The sequence below is a fragment of the Pongo pygmaeus genome, chromosome 1 (genome assembly GCF_028885625.2).
Source record: "Pongo pygmaeus isolate AG05252 chromosome 1, NHGRI_mPonPyg2-v2.0_pri, whole genome shotgun sequence".
Taxonomy (NCBI): Eukaryota; Metazoa; Chordata; class Mammalia; order Primates; family Hominidae; genus Pongo; species Pongo pygmaeus.
The window spans coordinates 158,908,221-158,926,489 of record NC_072373.2 but is presented as its reverse complement, the minus strand read 5'-3'; positions in this window follow the sequence as shown (position 1 = coordinate 158,926,489).

The window sequence follows — 18,269 nt, the reverse complement described above, 5'->3', positions numbered from 1 at the left end:
GATGAAAATTATTTTAGGTTAGATAAATATCTTAAAGTTCCAATCCTTCATTTGATGTTTGTTATCTTCTTTTTTTTTAAATGGAGTCTTGCTCGGTCACCCAGGCTGGAGTACTGTGGCGCGATCTCAGCTCACTGCAACCTCCGCCTCCCAATTTAAGCAATTCTCCTGCCTCAGTCTCCTGAGTAGCTGGGATTACAGGTGCATGCCACCATGCCTGGCTAATTTTTGTATTTTTAGGGCAAAATTTTGTATTCTATATTTTTAGTAGGTTTCTCCATGTTGGCCAGGCTGGTCTTGAACTCCTGACCTCAGGTGCTCCACCTGCCTCGGTCTCCCAAAGGGCTGGGATTACACGTGTGAGCCACAGTGCCTGGCAGATGTTTGTTATCTTCTACCATATGCCTTCCTAAATGGAGAGGCCATGAAGAGGATTTCTGAAGTAAAATTCTAAGTAAATATCTATACCTGTATTTATCTGAGAAAAATATCCAAAGCTTTTACAGGATTCTCAAAGTAGTTCTGTAAAATAGTTTATTCTTCCACTCAAAGGATATATACATTTTTTCATCTAGAATGGTTTCATTTGATTAATTTCTGGATGTAGAAATTAATCAAATGAAAGCCAAGTAATTCAGCTTAGCATATTTAAGTAAAACAAAAGTCCATAATTAAGCAACCTTGAAATTGTCATAGTTGCCTTTGTTTGGGGATTATTCTGAAAATTTATAGACTGTGAGTTTCAGAAATACATTAATATCATTGGTTCACTACTGTTTCCCTCTTTTAGTTAGAGTTTGGGATTAGAAATACATGATTGAACTTTATCTTTCTAGATGTTATATTTCACTGAATAAGTGATTTAGTGGACAATTTTATGGCTCAAGGAAAATTAAAAAATAGGTTTGCTTGTTTTATAAATGACACAACATTTTAACTTCAGCTGTATCTTGATGTATATTATTTTCTAATATTAATGGTAATCTTCATATTTTATTTGTGCTGTCCACTCTTCCCTGATAAAGTTCTATTCATTCTCTAGGCATTTTCTTGAAGTCTCACTTCCCCAGGTAACCGCACTCCCATGTTAAAGGTTACATTAATCTCTTTGTTGGGTACACTCCCCTAGTAACCTTCACTTTCACTTTATAATATGCAATTTACTTGTACTTATTTGTTCAGTGTGAACTCTGTTCCTGGACTTTGAACTTCCCAAGAACAGAGACTGTGGCTGTATTGCACACAAATTATATTTCAGTATCTAGGAGAGTCTTGGCTCACAGTAAATTCAATATGTATTTATGGACTGGGTAGATTAAATGTGAAAGTTCTAAATATAGTAGGATTATCCTTACGTATTGTTTTCTGATTCCTGAAGATCTGTCAAATTTTGGTTCTTCTGGAGAATCTGGGAGAATTAGACATTAATTTTACCAGTTTTTTAAAATCTCAGGAAGGCTTGGTGAGCTACCATTAGTTCAAAAATTTTGAAAGGCTGAAGATACACGAAAGTTCTTATCACTTATCTCATTCCTTAAAGATAATCCAAAACAGGGAACAAAATACCTTCCACAACCTTGATCCATAGAGTTTGGTCTGGGAAATCAAAAGGGAGAAGAAAAAACAGAAAGCAAATATCTCTGTTCATGTAAGTGGAAATTTTTAGAGAGAAGAATCCCAGACTCTTCCAAGAAGCCCAAAGTCTCCCTCTTGTAATGTTAAAGTCTTCATTTGAATGGACATATTTGGAACCTTATTGTACATACGCATTATCCCTGAATAATTTAATTTTGAGCTACATTTTAAAATCCAATGATTAATATATAAAGTAAAAGGATACAGACAGATGCTAAACATTATTCAGAAAATTCAAGTTTATATTATTTTAAAATAGTATTAAAAACATAAAAACAATATTAGGATATTATATGCACTTATTATTCTTGTCATTCTAGGAAATGTGAAGCCAGAATTATTCTTGTTTTGATGTATCTTCTTGGACATAAGTTTCCCCCAATTAGAATTACTAATGGAAATGTATTTGTGAACTGTGAAGCAGATGGCTTGGAAATAGGGCTTTTTTTTTTTTTTTTTCAGCATAGCAATGTTTATGTCAAAATTCAAACTGCACCAATTTTAACATTTAATGATTAGAATATTCTACAAGATACGTTGTTATTTAAATGACTATTTAAAATATTTTATTTGTAAGTTTGAGTATTTGTGAGTATTAGACAATGCAAAGAGGCATTTTAGAGTTAACCCATTAATAATTCAATGTCAGCAAATCCTTGATTTATATGCAGTAATGAAAGAATATTTTGGCAGAGATGTTATAAAAGAAAAGCTATAAAAATTATAGCATGTTTGTTTTGAAGATAGACATAGTACTTACATTCTGAATATTGGTATATAAAATGATCTTTCAAAAAAGTAATTAGACAATATCTCAGAAAATATCTGAATAATCACTAGTATATGAAAAAAATTACAGATAATTTAATTTTTAAAAAGATTTGTCCAAAAATGTTGAAAGTGTGGAAACATAATCTGCAAAAACTTTATTTACATGTTGTGACATGCCTTTTTTTTTCTCATTAGGTGCCTTAGCTTTTGCTATTAATTTTTGTTTCCTTTTCAAAAACAGATATTTGAAATATCTTTTGTATCTGAGCTGGGTGTACAGAGAAGACAAGAAAGTCTTTTCCACTCTTAGTCATCGTTCTAACTGTATGTCCAAAATAGGAAACGTTGAACATATCAGCTGAGGATTGCATGGGATGTGTGGAAAAGGTCGACTGAAAATTTTGACTTATAAGGGCTATATTTCCTATAAAGTTGACTGCTAAGAATCAAGACCTATATATAGAAATAATGCATTCAAAATTCCTTATATGACATTTTATAATTTATCACCTGACTAGAAGAAAGTTATATCCTGTTCCTGTACAACCGAAATATATTATTTCTGAGAAACAGAAAAAATCTTTTCCTTTGCATGATATTCTTATGGAATTATGCAAAACAGATATTTTCATTTTGTATTTGGCTAAGTGTAAAGAGGTTTGTTACATTATGAACATTAATTTTTACAGAAAGAAAAATTACTTTCACAGCTTGTCATAAAAATGAAACATAATTGGACATGGCCAATTTGACTTTGGAAAAGTTGCATTTCGAGAGAAATAAAACTATTGAGTATGATGAAGTTCATCCTCTGATAATAACCTTGATTCTAACCATCTAACATCAACAGAATGTTACCTTAGGACTAGAATATTTCTTATATGCAAAAAGGTGTCATTCACAGCTATAAAAAGTGTGGCTTTTTCATTTTCAAAATGCATGCCCACAAGCTTAAAGAATTTCAAAATCCTCCTTCATTCTTCCTGTGAATGTGGAAGTCTGCCAGAAGTTTCTCATAGATTATCTTTAAACAAATCCCTGACAAATGCCAGAAAGTATGTTACTTTATGTACTTTGCAATACTTGACTCTAGATTTTTATTTGCATATCAAAAATTGTATCCAAAACTACTTTTAAAACTACAGTTAAAACAAGAGCACAATGAAATAATATTCTAATAAATTATTCCAAAATTAGCCTTTAAATAGAATTAGCTCCCACATACCCATCTCCCAGCCTCAACAATTTTGCCAATTTTGTTATATTTATTTTCCCATTTTTAAATTGATACACAATAACTGGACATATTTATGAGGTACATGCTTACAGTATATAATGATTAAATCAGGGTAACTGAGACATCCATCACTCAAATATTTACCATTTCTTTGTCAAGAATATTCCAAATGTTCTCTTCTAGCTATTTTGAAATATACAACAAATTATTGGTAACTATAGGGTTATTGTGCTATTGGTTCTAGAATTTATTCTTTCTATCTAACTGTATTTCTGTGCCCTTTAACCAACCTCTCTTCATCCCCTCCTCTACTTTTTTTTAAATTAAAATATTTAAAAGAAAATTTCAGGCATTATGTTATTTTACCCACAAATGGTTCAGCAGGTAACATGGTTAGGCTTTTGCCCCCACCTAAATCTTTTATTGAATTATAATCCCCATAATCCCTATAATCTTCACGTGTCAAGGAAGATACCAGGTGGACATAATTGGATCATGGGGCCAGTTTTCCCCATGCTGTCCCTGTGATAGTAAGTGTGTTCTCAGGATATCTGATGGTTTTATAAGGGTTTGGTAGTTCCTCCTGGGTTCATTTGCCCTCCTGAGGTCTTGTGGAGAAGGTGCCTTGCTTCCCTTTCTCCTTCTGCCATGATTGTAAGTTTCCTGAGGCTCCCCAAGCCATGCTGAACTGTGAGTCAATTAAACCTCTTTCTTTTAGAAATTATTCAGTCTCAGGCAGTTTTTCACAGCGGTGTGAAAACAAACTAATAGAGTAGGCATCATTAATTAATAAAGACTTTCATTGTTAATGTAGCTACCATTCAATTATCTCACTCTATATAATTAAAAATAATTATTTTCATCCACCACTGCTTAGATGTTTAAAAATATGAAATCATCAGAAAAATCGCAAAAAGAGTACAAAAAAATACCTGCATACCTTCTCTTCACTTAGATTTGGCATTTGTTAAAATTTAGCCAAATTTACACTTTCTCCCTCTTTTTGTCTCTTGTTCAGGTCCACGTACTTGGACACATTCTCTCTTATGCTTGTTTTATTTTTGAAACCATTTGACTACCAGATCTTTGACAACCCTGACAAAAACAAGCAATGAGGAGAGGATTACCTATTCAATAAATAGTGCTGGGAGAACTGACTAGCCATATGTACAAGATGGAAACTGGACGCCTCCCTTACACCATATACAAAAATTAACTGAAGATGGATTAAAGACTTAAATGTAAAATCCAAAACTATAAAAACCCTGGAAGACAACGTAGACAATACCATTCAAGACATAGGCACAGGCAAAGATTTCATGACAAAGATGCCAAAAGCAATTGCAACAAAATCAAAAATTGACAAATGGGATCTAATTAAATTAAAGTGCTCTGCACAACAAAATAAACCATCAACAAATTAAATAGGCACCCTACAGAATGGGAGAATATTTTTGCAAACTATGCATCTGACAAAGGTCTAATATCCAGCATCCATAAGGAACTTAAACAAATTTACAAGAAAAACAATCCCATTAAAAAGTGGGCAAAAGACATTAATGGACACTTTTCAAAAGAAGACATAAATGCAGTTAACAGTCATATGAAGAAAAGCACAACATCACTGATCATCAGAGGAATGTGAATCAAAACTACAAGATAACATCTGACACCATTCAGAATGGCTATTATTAAAAAGTCAAAAAATAACATATGGTAGTGAGGTTGTGGAGAAAAAGGAATGGGAGTTATACAAAGTTGGTAGGAGTGTAAATTAATTCAACCATCATGGAAGACAGTGTGGCAATGCCTCAAAAACCTAAAAACAGAAATACTATTTGACCCAGCAATCCCATTACTGGGTATATACCCAAAGAAATATAAATTGTTCTATTATAAAGACACATGCACACATACCACATATGTTCATTGCAGCACTATTCACGATAGGAAAAACATGGAATCAACTCAAACACCCATCAATGATAGACTGGATAAAGAAAATGTGGTACATATACACCATGAAATACTATGCAGCCATAAAAATGAATGAGATTATGTCTTTTGCAGGGTCATGGATGGGGCTGGAGATCATTATGCTTTGCAAACTAACACAGGAACAGAAAGCCAAATACCACAGGTTCTCACTTATAAATGAGAGCTAAATGATGAGAACACATGGACACATAGAGGGGAACAACACACACTGGGGTTCAATCTTGAGGGCAGAGGGTGGGAGGACTGAAAGGATCAGGAAAAATAACTAATTGGTACTAGGCTTAATACCTGGGTGATTAAATAATCTGTACAACAAACCCCCATGACACAAGTTTACTTATGTAATAAATCTGCACATGTTCCCCTGACTTCAAAAGTTAAAAAAAAAATTGAGAATTAGTTTCAGATGTCATACTTCAGCCTGTATACTTAAGTCTGTATCTACAAAGAACCAGGCATTATAATCATAATAAAATAATCACACTCAAAAAAATTAACACTAATATGATATAGGTGACTAATACACAGCCCATATTCAATGTCCCTCAATAGTCTCAACACTGTCCTTGATAGCTATTTATTTTCTTCTCAATCCAGGAGCCAATCAAGGATCATACTTTGCATTTAGTGTCCTTTATTCTAGAACAATTTCCAAGTCTTTATTTACCCCTCTCCCTCCCTCCCTTCCCTCTTCTTTCCTTCCTTCCTTCCTTCTTTCTTTCCTTCCTTCTTTCCTTCTGTCTTTCATGTTATTCATGTTTTAAAATAGTCCAGGCCAACTGTTTTATAAAATGGTACTCAATTTGCATTTGTCTGATTGATGCTGAGTGATTGGATTTTGGTTAACCTTTAATTTTTTTTTTTTGCATGGATCCAACGCATTAAGAGAAATATGATGTAAGTTTACTCCATTAATGATGATATTATGTTTTCTCATCTGGTGAGGTCCATGTCCAGCAGATTTTCCATTGTAAAGGCATCTTTTTTTCCCATTGTAATTAATTAATTATGTGGAGTGAAACTTCAAGAATATGTGACTATCCTGTTCTCAAAACATTTTCCATCAATGGTAACTATGTATTTTATCTTATATCCAATCTTTATTCAAAACTTTACATTTACTTCATAAATATCCTAAGTTGTTTGTTTGAATCATGATCCAGACCAAGTTGAAATATTTTATTTCATTAAAACATTTATTGGTACATATTGTACATTTTTAGTGGGTATATGTGATATTTCATTTCATGCATAGGATGTGTAATGATCAAGTAGGGTATTTACAGTATCCATCACCTCAAATGTTTATTGTTTTTATGTGTTGGAATATTTCCATGTGTTGGGAATCCTCCTTTTTTAAGAAATTTTGAAATATACAATACATTATTGTTAAATATAGTCACCTTATTCTGCTATCAAACATTATAACTTATTGCTTATAGATAACTATATGTTTGTACCCACTGATCAAACTCTTCATCCTCACCAACCCCCCACATGCCTTTACCCACTTCCCAGCCTCTGGTAACTATCATTCTACTCTTTACTTTCATGAGACCAATTGTTTTAGCTCCCATGTATGAATGAGAACATGTGATATTTGTCTTTCTGTGCTTGGCTTATTTCATTTAATATAATGGTCTCCAGTTCCATCCATGTTGTTGAAAATGATAAAAATTTCTTTTTTCTTTTCTTTTTTTTCTTCGACTCTTATTTTAGATTCAGGGGGTATATGTGTAAGTTTGTTACTTGGTTATATTGCATCATGTTCAGGTTTGGGGTACAACCCATCATCCAGGTAGTGAGCATAGCAGCCAATAGGTAGCTTTTCAACTTCTGCCCCCTCCCTCCCTCCCTCTATCTTTTTGTATCTCCAGTGTCCATTGCTCCCATCTTTATATCCATGGTACCCAATATTTTGCTCCCATTTATAAGTGAGAACATGCAATATTCGGTTTTTTATTTCTCTATTAATTTGCTTAGGATAATGGCCTCCAGCTGCCTCCATGTTGCTGCAAAGGACACGGTTTCATTCTTCTTATGGTTATGCAGTATTCATGGTGTATATGTACCACATTTTCTTTAGCCAATTCACCATTGATGGACACCTGGGTTTATTGCATGTCTTTGCTATTGTGAATAGTGTCTCAGTGAACCTACATTGTCTTTCTGGTAAAATAATTTATTTTCCTTTGGGTGTATACCCAGTAATGAGATTGTTGGGTCAAATTATAGTTCTATTTTTAGTTATTTGAAAATCTTCAAACTGTTTTCCACAGTGGATAAAATACTTTAAATTCCCACCAATGGTGTATAAGTATTCCCTTTACTCCACAGCCTCACTAACATCTGGTGTTTTTTACTTTTTAATAATAGCACTTCTGAATGTTGTGAGATGGTATCTCCTTGTGGTTTTGATTTGCATTTCTCTGATGATTAGTGATAATGAGCATTATTTCATGTTTGCTGGCCATTTGTATCTTCTTTTTGGAAGTGTTGGTTCATGTCCTTTGCCCACTTTTTGATGGGGTTATTTGTTTTTTGTTTGTTGAATTGTTTATGGTTCTTATAGATTCAGGATATTAGATCTTTGTTGGATACATAGTTTGCAAATATTTTCTCCCATTCTTAGGTTGTCTATTTACTCTGTTGTAGTTTCTTTGCTGTGCAGAAGCCCTCTAGTTTTTTAGCTTGCTGTGCAGAAGCTCTCTAGGTCTGACTTAGTAATTTTTTTATTGCAATTGCTTTTGAGGACCACCCATAAATTCTTTGCCAAGACAGATGTCTAGAAAGGTATTTCTCAGGTTTTCTTCTGGAATTTTTATAGTTTGAGGTCTTACATTTAAGTCTTTAATACATCTTCAGCTAATTGTTGTATATAGTGATAGGGCGGGATCCAGTTTCATTCTTCCGCTTATGACTATGGCATATGGCATATGGCTAGCCAGCTATCCCAGCACCATTTATTAAATATGGAGTCCTTTCCCCATTTTTAATTTTTATTGATTTTGTCAAAGATCAGATGGTTGTGGATATATGGCTTCACTTCTGGGTTTTCTGTTCTGTTTCATTGGCATATGTGTTGTTTTTGTACCAGTACCATACTGTTTTGGTTGCTGCAGCTTAGTAACAGTTTGAAGTCAGTAATGTGATGCCTCTGGGTTTGTTCTTCTTGCTTAGGATTACTTTGGATATTTGGGCTCTTCTTTGGTCCCATATGAATTTTAGAATCGTTTTTTCAAAATCTGTGAAAGATGATGCTGGTAGTTTGATAAGAATTGCTTTGGGCAGTATGGCCATTTTAATGATATTGATTTTTCCAGTCCATGGACATGGAATGTTTACGTCAACAAAAGACCCACAGCTCCCAGGGACCCACTAGTACTCAGAGCTTGATGGAGTCAGAGTGGGTTGTGGCTTTTATCTGCAGGTGTTTGGTGATGCAGTGGGTCAAGGGCCACAGATGTGCAGCTGGTGTGGTGCCCACAGCCTGGGTTCGTTTGTTGTTGCCCAGCAGACAGTTGTGGGCTCTATCCAGTTTGCACTCTCCTAACTGGGTCTCCCTCTGGTGTCTGCCCCAGGAACAGGCCCAGCCAACAAGTTTCGTCCCAACTCTTCTGTGGTTGGATGGCTGGGCTCTTCCAGGTGCTCCAGGCAGGGTGGTTGGAGGGTATAGGTGGAATGGGGGTATGTGGGAGGTGTGGTTTCATCAGGTAGAAGCTGAGGCTGGCCAACAGGCTACACTCATCCCAGATCAGTCTTTTGGAGGGAGGAACATCCAGCTCCTCTAAAGGCACATGAACCTGCAATTCAATCTTAGGACTCCACTCTCACTCTGGGAAGAGCTCAGGCCCGCTTGAGCTCAGGCTACAGACCTCTCAGCTCAGTACCCCTGGGTGGTATGCTTAAACTCTGCGGCATTGGAACCAGGCAGGCAGCTTTGTTCATTGGTGCCTTGGGGCTGAGCACCAGCTATGCTGGGGGAGACTCGAACTGTTCCCAGGCCACCAGCAAAACGTGCAGGTCGGGGAGTGCAGGCCGTGCTGTGCGTGCCCTCTTGCGGGAGCCACCAGGCAAGCATCTTAAGTGGGGCAAGCGGAAAAGGGGGTCTGTGGATCTGCCGTGTTCTGGTGGTTTCAGGCAGCCCTGCTTTCTTCCCGCCTGGCAGTCAGCAGGGGCTAGAGTCACTCAGAGCAAGATGGAGAGCCTTAGGAATGCGTGCTTATCCTGCAACTGCCCCACATGTGAAACCTTCTGGGCTCCACACAGGATTGAGTTCTGACTTCTGCCTGCTCTCCAGGCAGTCCCCCTTGCCAATTCAAATGTCTACCGGAGTGTGGGATCTCTTGTAGCTAAGATTCCAGATGTCTACAGTGGGAGTGTGGGGCCCCAGAGTTCCTTTGTTCACCCCGTTTTAGGACCTGTTCAGGACTTAGAACCAGTCGTGGTGCTTGGCAGCTCCGTGCAGGCTTCCCAGCTTCCTTCCTCTTCAACTTTGATGTCTGCATCACCTCTCTATTGACTTTCAGTGTTTCTGTTGGTGTTGGTGTTGTTGTTATTGTTGTTTTTCAAAAGATCTGTTTAAAGTGTGATGGTGTACTGAATATTTTGGGTTCTGTCAGTGGGAAAGGCATTTCCTGGCTGTGTTGGCCAATCCCTCACCTCCAGGATTTTTTTCTTTCTTTTTTCTTCCTTTTTTTTTTTTTTTTTTTTGAGACGGAATTTTGCTCTTGTTGCCCAGGCTGGAGTGGAGTACAATGGCGTAATCTCGGCTCACTTCAACCTCTGCCTCCTGGGTTCAAGCGATTCTCCTGCCTCAGCCACCTGAGTAGCTGGAATTACAGGCACGCACCACCACGCCCGGCTAATGTTTGTATTTTAGTAGAGACGGGGTTTCACCATGTTGGCCAGGATGGTCTTGATCTCTTGACTTCATGATCTGTCCGCCTCGGCCTCCCAAAGTGCTGGGATTGTAGGCGTGAGCCACTGCGCATGGCCAGGATTTCTTTTTTCTGTGGTTGAATAGTATTCCTTTGTATATATACCACATTTCCTGTATCTATTCATCTGTTGATGGACACTTAAGTTGATTTTATATCTTGACTACTGTGAATAGTCCTGTAGTAAATGTGAGAGTACAGGTATCTCCTTAATATACCAATTTCCTTTTCTTTGGATAAATACCAGTGGTGGGATTGCTGGAGCATATGGCAGTTCTATTTTTAGTTATTTTGAGAAATTTCCATACTGTTACCCATAATGGCTGTACTAATTTGCATTCCCAGCTACAGTGTATAAAAGTTTCCTTTTCTCTGTATGCTCACCAACATCTGTTGGTTTTTGTCTTTTTAACAATAGCCATTCTTACTGGGATAAGATTATATCTCATTGAGATTTTGATTTGCATTTCCCTGATGATTAGTGATGTTGAGCTTTGTTTTAAAACTTATATTTTAGTTCATGAGTACATGTGCAGGTTTGTTATATAGGTACATTGCATGCCATAGGGGTATGATGTACACCTTATTTTATTACCCAGGTAATAAGCATAGTACCCTGTAGGTAGTTTTTTGATCCTCTCCCTCCTCCCACCCTCCACCCTCAAGTAGGCCCCAGTATCTGATGTTCCATTCTTTGTGTTCACATTTACTCAATATTTAGCTCCCACTTATAAGTGTGAATATGTAATGTTTGGTTTTCTGTTCCTGTATTAATACACTTAGGATAATGGCCTGCAGGTCCATCCATGTCGCTGCAAAGGATATGATCTCGTCTTTTTTATTTATGGCTGTGTAGTATTCCATGGAATATATGTACCACATTTTCTGTATCCCGTCTACTCTTGATGGACATTTAGGTTGATTTCATGTCTTTGCTGTTGTGAATAGTGCTGCAATGAACATGTATGCATATGTCTTTATGGTAGAATGATTTATATTCCTTTAGGTATATACCCAATACTAGAATGACTTTGTTTTCTCTACCAGCGAGTTGGATACTTTTGTGTGCTTTCATGATAGTAAATATCCTTTTCCTTCCAGCCATAGAACCCCCTTAAGCATTTTTCCACAGGGCCAAGCTTGTGGTGATGAATTCCCTCAGTTTCTGCCTGTCTGCAAAATATTTTCTTCATTATGAAGGTTAACGTTGTTGGGTGTAGTATTTTGGCTACCAGGTTTTATATATATATATATATATATATATATATATATATACATTTTTTTTGCAGTCCTTCAAATATATCATCTTTTTCTCTCCTGAAATGTACGGTTTCTGCTGAGAAATCCACTGTTAGTCTGATGGCGCTTCCCTTGTAAATGACTAGATGTTATCTCTTGCTGTTTTTAGAAATCTCTTTGACTTTTGACAGTTCAACTATAATGTGTTGTGGAAACCTTTTAAAATTGTACTTATTTGAGGATCTCTGAGTTTCCTGTATCTGGATATCTGAAACTCTTATTAGACCTGAGAAGTTTTTAGCTATAAGTTAATTAAATAGGTTTCCTATTCCTTTTTTTTTGCTTAGAACTGAGACAACCAAAAACTTGAACATGTCACCAGTTTATGGTGGCCCGTATATTAAATAGGCTTTTTTCATTTAGTTTTTTAAATTTTTGTGTAACTAGGTTATTTCCAAAGACTTGTCTTCAAGTTCTGAAATTCTTTTATCACTTGATTTAGTCTGTTACTGAAGCTTTCAAAGGTGTTTTGTATTTTATTCAATGAATTCTTCCATTTTAGAATTTGTTTGGTTCCTCTTTATGATTATCTATCTCTTTGGTAAATTTCTCATTCATACCCTGACTTATTTTTCTAATTTCTTTATTTTGTTTATCTATGTTTATTTTTATCTCACTCAGTTTCTTTAATATCATGATTTTGAATTCTTTTTTCTGGATATCATAACTTTCTTTTTCATTGGAATCTGTTGCTGGAGAATTATTGTTCCTCTGAAGGTGTCATGTATCCTTGTTTTTAAATTTTCTTCCTGTGTTCTTATATTTGCACATCTAGTATAACAGTTGCTTCTTCCAATTTTTTGGATTGCCTTTTGTAGAGAAAGGTTTTTTTTCCTGAAGATATATCTGTGGTTTTGGTTGGGTAGGGTACTTTAGCTTTGATTCTGGGTGTGTGCAGAAGTGGAGTTGTCATATAATTTCTTCAATTGTAAATAGCATCAGTGGTGTTTGTGATTTTCCCAGTGGCTTAAGCTGCAATAGTTAGTGGTAACAACTTGAAAACTGTTATGGAGGCCTAGAGCTTGTGAAATTCCATTAAAAAATTGTAAAGGCACATATTCATAATGGTGCTGAGAACTTTCTGTCTCTTAAGTGAAGAATATTAAACTTTTTTACAATTATTTTTGACCAAAAACAATATAATTCTATCCAGTGCCTATGAGTTCACTACCTTTGTAGAAAATGTCATTGCTTTTAGGCTTTATTCTTCACCAAGTAAGTAATGGGGCAAATTTTCTAGTCAATATTTTCTTACTCATAAGCATCTTACTATAGGTTATAAATATAAAATAAAGAGGAGATTAATGGAAAATGTACCTATGTATACAAGTTTAAGATTAAAAATTGGAAAGTCTGAGCAATGACTATATATGTGCTATAAAAGTCCTATTTTCCCTGTCTACATGGCATCTGAAAGATGGAGAGAACTTTAAGATCAACGCAAAAGGAATTTTCCAGTAACGCAGCAATATAACAACTAAAGTTATACTACTTTCATATACACAGATATAATTCAATGGCTTTTTTTTTCTTACAGAATCACTAATTTTCAAGGCTATGGTAGCAATTCTATTGACCACCCAGCTTTTGCCTGAATATCTCCAGTGAAAGAATGCATACTCCTGTCTGAAAAAGTCTTCCCTATTGTTAAATACTTCTGTCTAAAAGCTACGATTTTTTTCCTATCTTCTCTTAAAACCCATAACCCTCTGAATTCTATACTTTTGTTTTCTATGAAAACTTACCATCTAGTTTCTCATCTATATAACAATCTGTAAATCATTGAAAAGTATGTTCATAGATCCCCTTGTCTTTCTAGACCACACATTTTCAGAGCCTTGCTCAGGGATTTGTAACACACTCACACATCTACGCAGTCTATATTGGGGCATGCATCTGTGCAGTTGGCTAGCATAAGATGTAATAGAGAAAGATGGGCCTGGGGCAAGATGGAGAATTCATGCCTTATCTGAACAGGGTAGGCAGCAGCTCCCAGCTTCAGTCAATTGTTGCCAAGGGGAAAATGTTGGCCTCTGTTGACGGATCTTTTAATTCCACCCCCTACCCCAAAAGCTAGAAATCTCATTTGTATGAGAAATCTCCTAATTTCTAAATATTACCATCCATTGTAAAATTTGTTCAGTTCAGCACTGTGTAAGCCAAATAAAACACATTCAAATGGTCAGATTCTGCTGTTCGGCTGCTAATTGTGACTTCTGCTTTAATCAATCTGAAGGCCAAACTCATACAGACCCCTAGTCTTCTTCCTTTGGAAGTCCAGTATTTTCTTACTTTCTTAAAATATAGTCCATGGAGTTGACATCAGTTATGTTATGGTGCTAATATCCTAAGATTGTCACTACTAATAATTTAGTCCAGATTTTATTCTTTCTGTCAACTAATTTTATCATGAGTACCTCATTTCAATGTGGTTAACTAAAATATCCAAATTTTTTTTTATATATTTGCTATGCTTAAAACATAGCAAATTTTTTCCCCGGTAGTAAAAAATTCACTTGTTTTTGTTATTTTTAAACTTTTGCATGGCATTTGCATATTTTTAAGTAAATATATTTACCTTTGAAGAAATAAGAGTTTTTAATGAGTGAACTCTAAACTATTTAATTTTTATGGGTATAACTTACAGAAGAAAGGTTGGGTGGATCACAGCAAAATGACAAATGTGTGTGTTACCCAAAAATGTCATTGAGAAGAAGCAATGCTTTTCTTTTTCAGCTTTATAAGGAAGTGGAATGAACATTTTGGTTAGACAGAAACATGTTGTTTAATTTTGTATTTGGCAGGATGGACTGAATCTCAGTCTGATTATGTGATATAAGCTATTATAATATCCATTAAAAAGTCATTCTGCTAATGGCAACAAATGTGCGAATGCTGCTTCTTTTATAAATGATGAAATACTACTATAATAGTTCTTATTATCTCATTAGCTAGGATACCAAGCAGTTTTTGTTTTATGTATTTTAAGAAATCTGTTGCTAATTTAAGATCACTCCCCTGGATGTGAGTAAAAATTCCGAAAAATGAGTACTTTTATTTTCTTTTTGATCACAATTAATCAGTCTATTTAAGGTGTTTAACACAAATTTGATTTTTAAGAGGAAATTAATAAAAAAATAACATCATAGCAAAACATGATTGGCTTCAATACCAGTTTCTAATAGACATTTCAGTAGTGTTTACTTTTTAGTAACACCTACCAATGAGCCCCACATTCTCATTCCATGTTGAAAACGAATTTCATTTTAAATTGTATTTATTACATATTTGGTCATGGATATTATTGCAAAGTAAAATAGTGATATTATTTCACACTCTTCCCCTTTCCCTTGTCTACTCTTAAAACTCATTGACATTTGATATTGGGACCACAGGGGATTAAAATCTGATGATCTGGAATAATGAAATGTATGATAATGAAATTGGACAATTGTAATTCCATTTAGGTTCTGAAATTTAAATTTTACTTTCATCTGTTGATATATTCTCCTACATATATTGAAACACAGCCAAAAAGAAAAGCACACTACTCTGAAATTAGCATAATCATCAGCTCTAACAACAGTTTTTCAAAAAAAAAAAAACAAAAGTCACATTGAGTGCTGTTTTACTTTTGTCTTTCTAAGTGTTCCATGTTTTGGTGAACATAATACTATGATTATTAAAGCATTTTTATGCAAATCTAAATTTCATGTCAATTAGCAGTCAGGTTTATAAAAGAAAACTGTGGGTTTCAAATTATGTATATAATGTTATAATTGATGTGGTATTTATTCATATCACCTTTTCATTATGTTAGGGTTTTTTTTAAGTGCTAATAGAAAATCGCACACAGAATGGACTTTGGGATCTGAGTGTATGCATTGACAAAGAGGCATATATTACTTTCCTAAACAGCAATTACTGTCAGTCCTTTGCACAAATATGTTAAAGTACTATGTCGATGATTAGAAGTGAAAACTGTTACAGGCATAATGAGGCCAAATGACAATTCCAAAGTAACAAGAGTATAGGATACATTTAACAATCTTGTTTTCTAAAGGTTAAAAAAAATCATGTAATTGTTTCATTTAAAATTAAAAACATAGGGAGTAGATTGTCTACTGCTTGAGTCAATCAAAAATATTTTTCCTGAAAAACAGTGTAATGACCTGGAGAGGAGGAAGCATGAAAAACAAAATATGTTGGCCATTCCAAACATTTGGCTGTGTTATGATAAAATGACTCAAAAGTTCTGAATGCTTCAGTTTACTTTTAATCAGCAGCATTTGTGCAAATTGCTAAGATTTCAGAAGTTTCCAAGCATGATGACCCAGAACTTGAGAAGCTCTGACATTTTTGTACTGCCTGGGTGTGCTTCTAGAAAGGAAAGTAACAAGTGATATGGCCTCCATCAAGTTCTCTGGATGTGACCATCACAGTGAAGCCTTCTGACCTCAATTGGTCTGAGAACGGCTTGTCATGAGTCCACGATAAGAACAGAAGTCACGTGTGAGCATTTAGAAACTTTTACAGCACTTTGATATTGCCGCTATATCAGAGCATGTGATCAGTATGATTGTTTGTCAAATCTAGTTATAAATAATTGAGTTCATTTTCTTTATATTTTGCTTTACCTTTTCACTTCCTTTTTGTAATGCTTTATTTTTATTGCATTCCACAAAGTGTGCAATGGATTGGAAATTAAAACAAACATAAAGGATAGCTCTTCATCACAAATAGAATGAGAAGCACTGATCTAAATGCTAATCACTTGGAGAGTTGTGTAGTCTGTTACCTTCTATTCAGAATCCATCATGAAAGTGTCACACTTTCAGTGACTACACCAAACGACTAGATGTTTGGCTTCACTAATGCCAACACTGGTTAAAATGCTAGTTATTAACTTTCTGATTCACCATTTCTTCCTGATTTACCTCAGGTTATTTTAGGGCAATGATGGAAAGCACCAAGTGGAGCCTGGAGCTAGACTGATCTGTGTTCAATCCTGTCTTGGTTACTCATTGCGGAGCCTTGACTTTCATGTCTCTGTAATGTCTCTGACAGTATCTGCCTCACAGGGTTGCTGTGCGAATCAAGCGAGGTAAGTTATGCCAAGTACCTGGCATATAGTGGGTGCTCAATAATGGAGAAGGTTTTGCCTTTTATTTTCCTTTCTCCTCTGAACACAGCACACAATGGTCAAGGGTTTTAAATACATTACTGAAGCTAGCTCAGATAATCCTAACCAACAGTTTTTACAAATGTTTGCTGATCTCTTGGTAACATCTTTTCATAGGAGTACTACATTTTCTTGCTTCTATAAAGCTTTTTATAAGTGCATATTGCTATGCATACACACCAAAGGAAAGATATAAACCTGTTCAAATTTTTTTTCTCTACCTGCTGAGCCCTACTGGAAAGTTATGACAATGGACAAGGGGATAATATCATAAGCCATTCTTATTATCTCATCAATGAAATGATTTACAATGATCATGGGGCAAGCTGTGTGCTAATAATGAAGTCATCCGTTACAATTTATAAAAGCCACATATGGTGATGCACCACTTCCTACTGTTTTACATCTATTTATAACTCAATTATCTGATGTTATTGTTAAAGAGGTTGTTTTCAGATTGAACAGTAACAGAGCTAAGCTGATGGCAAAAGAAACGAAATGTGTGAAAATGTATTTAGTTTATTCTGTTAGGCAGCCCAGTGCCTAAATCATTATGATTTGAACTAGTAGTATGTGTTTGGTTTACAGATTAAATACAGTATTTACTTTCATTTTCTACTTGCATGTGGAAGGGTTTTTAAATCTGGTGCCATTAGTAACATGATTGTGTTATTAGACCCAGTTGAGGAATAAATTAGGCTCATTTAATATCATTTCTTGTCTGCTGCTAAGATACTGTTTCTGAAATTACCATTATGGTGAGTAATGACCACAAAAGTGTTAATGCCCTCAGCAACATACCTCACTTACTTCCTCAGCGACTCATTGGAAATCTAGGTAGCCATATTTTCAACTGCTGTTTCTTATATTCCCTTCAGTTTGAGTACTATTATAAATGCTAGTTTTCCTTTAAACTATTGTATGTGTGTGTGCGTGTGCTTGAGCACATGCATACATGTGTGATGCAATTAGGTTGCATACTTTTTAATAGTCTTTTAACAATAATTACTTTGAGAGTTAGGGAATTTGTTTTTTTCTAATTTAACGCTTTTATTTTTTGTTACCCCATCAAATTATTTGGTTTGATGCAAAACAATTAACAATACAGTGGTTGAATGCCATGGGAATGTGCTAGATAAATATTTCCTCAAAGAACACTGTGGCATACTGAAAATAAACTAATCATTGGCATTCTACATTCATTCTA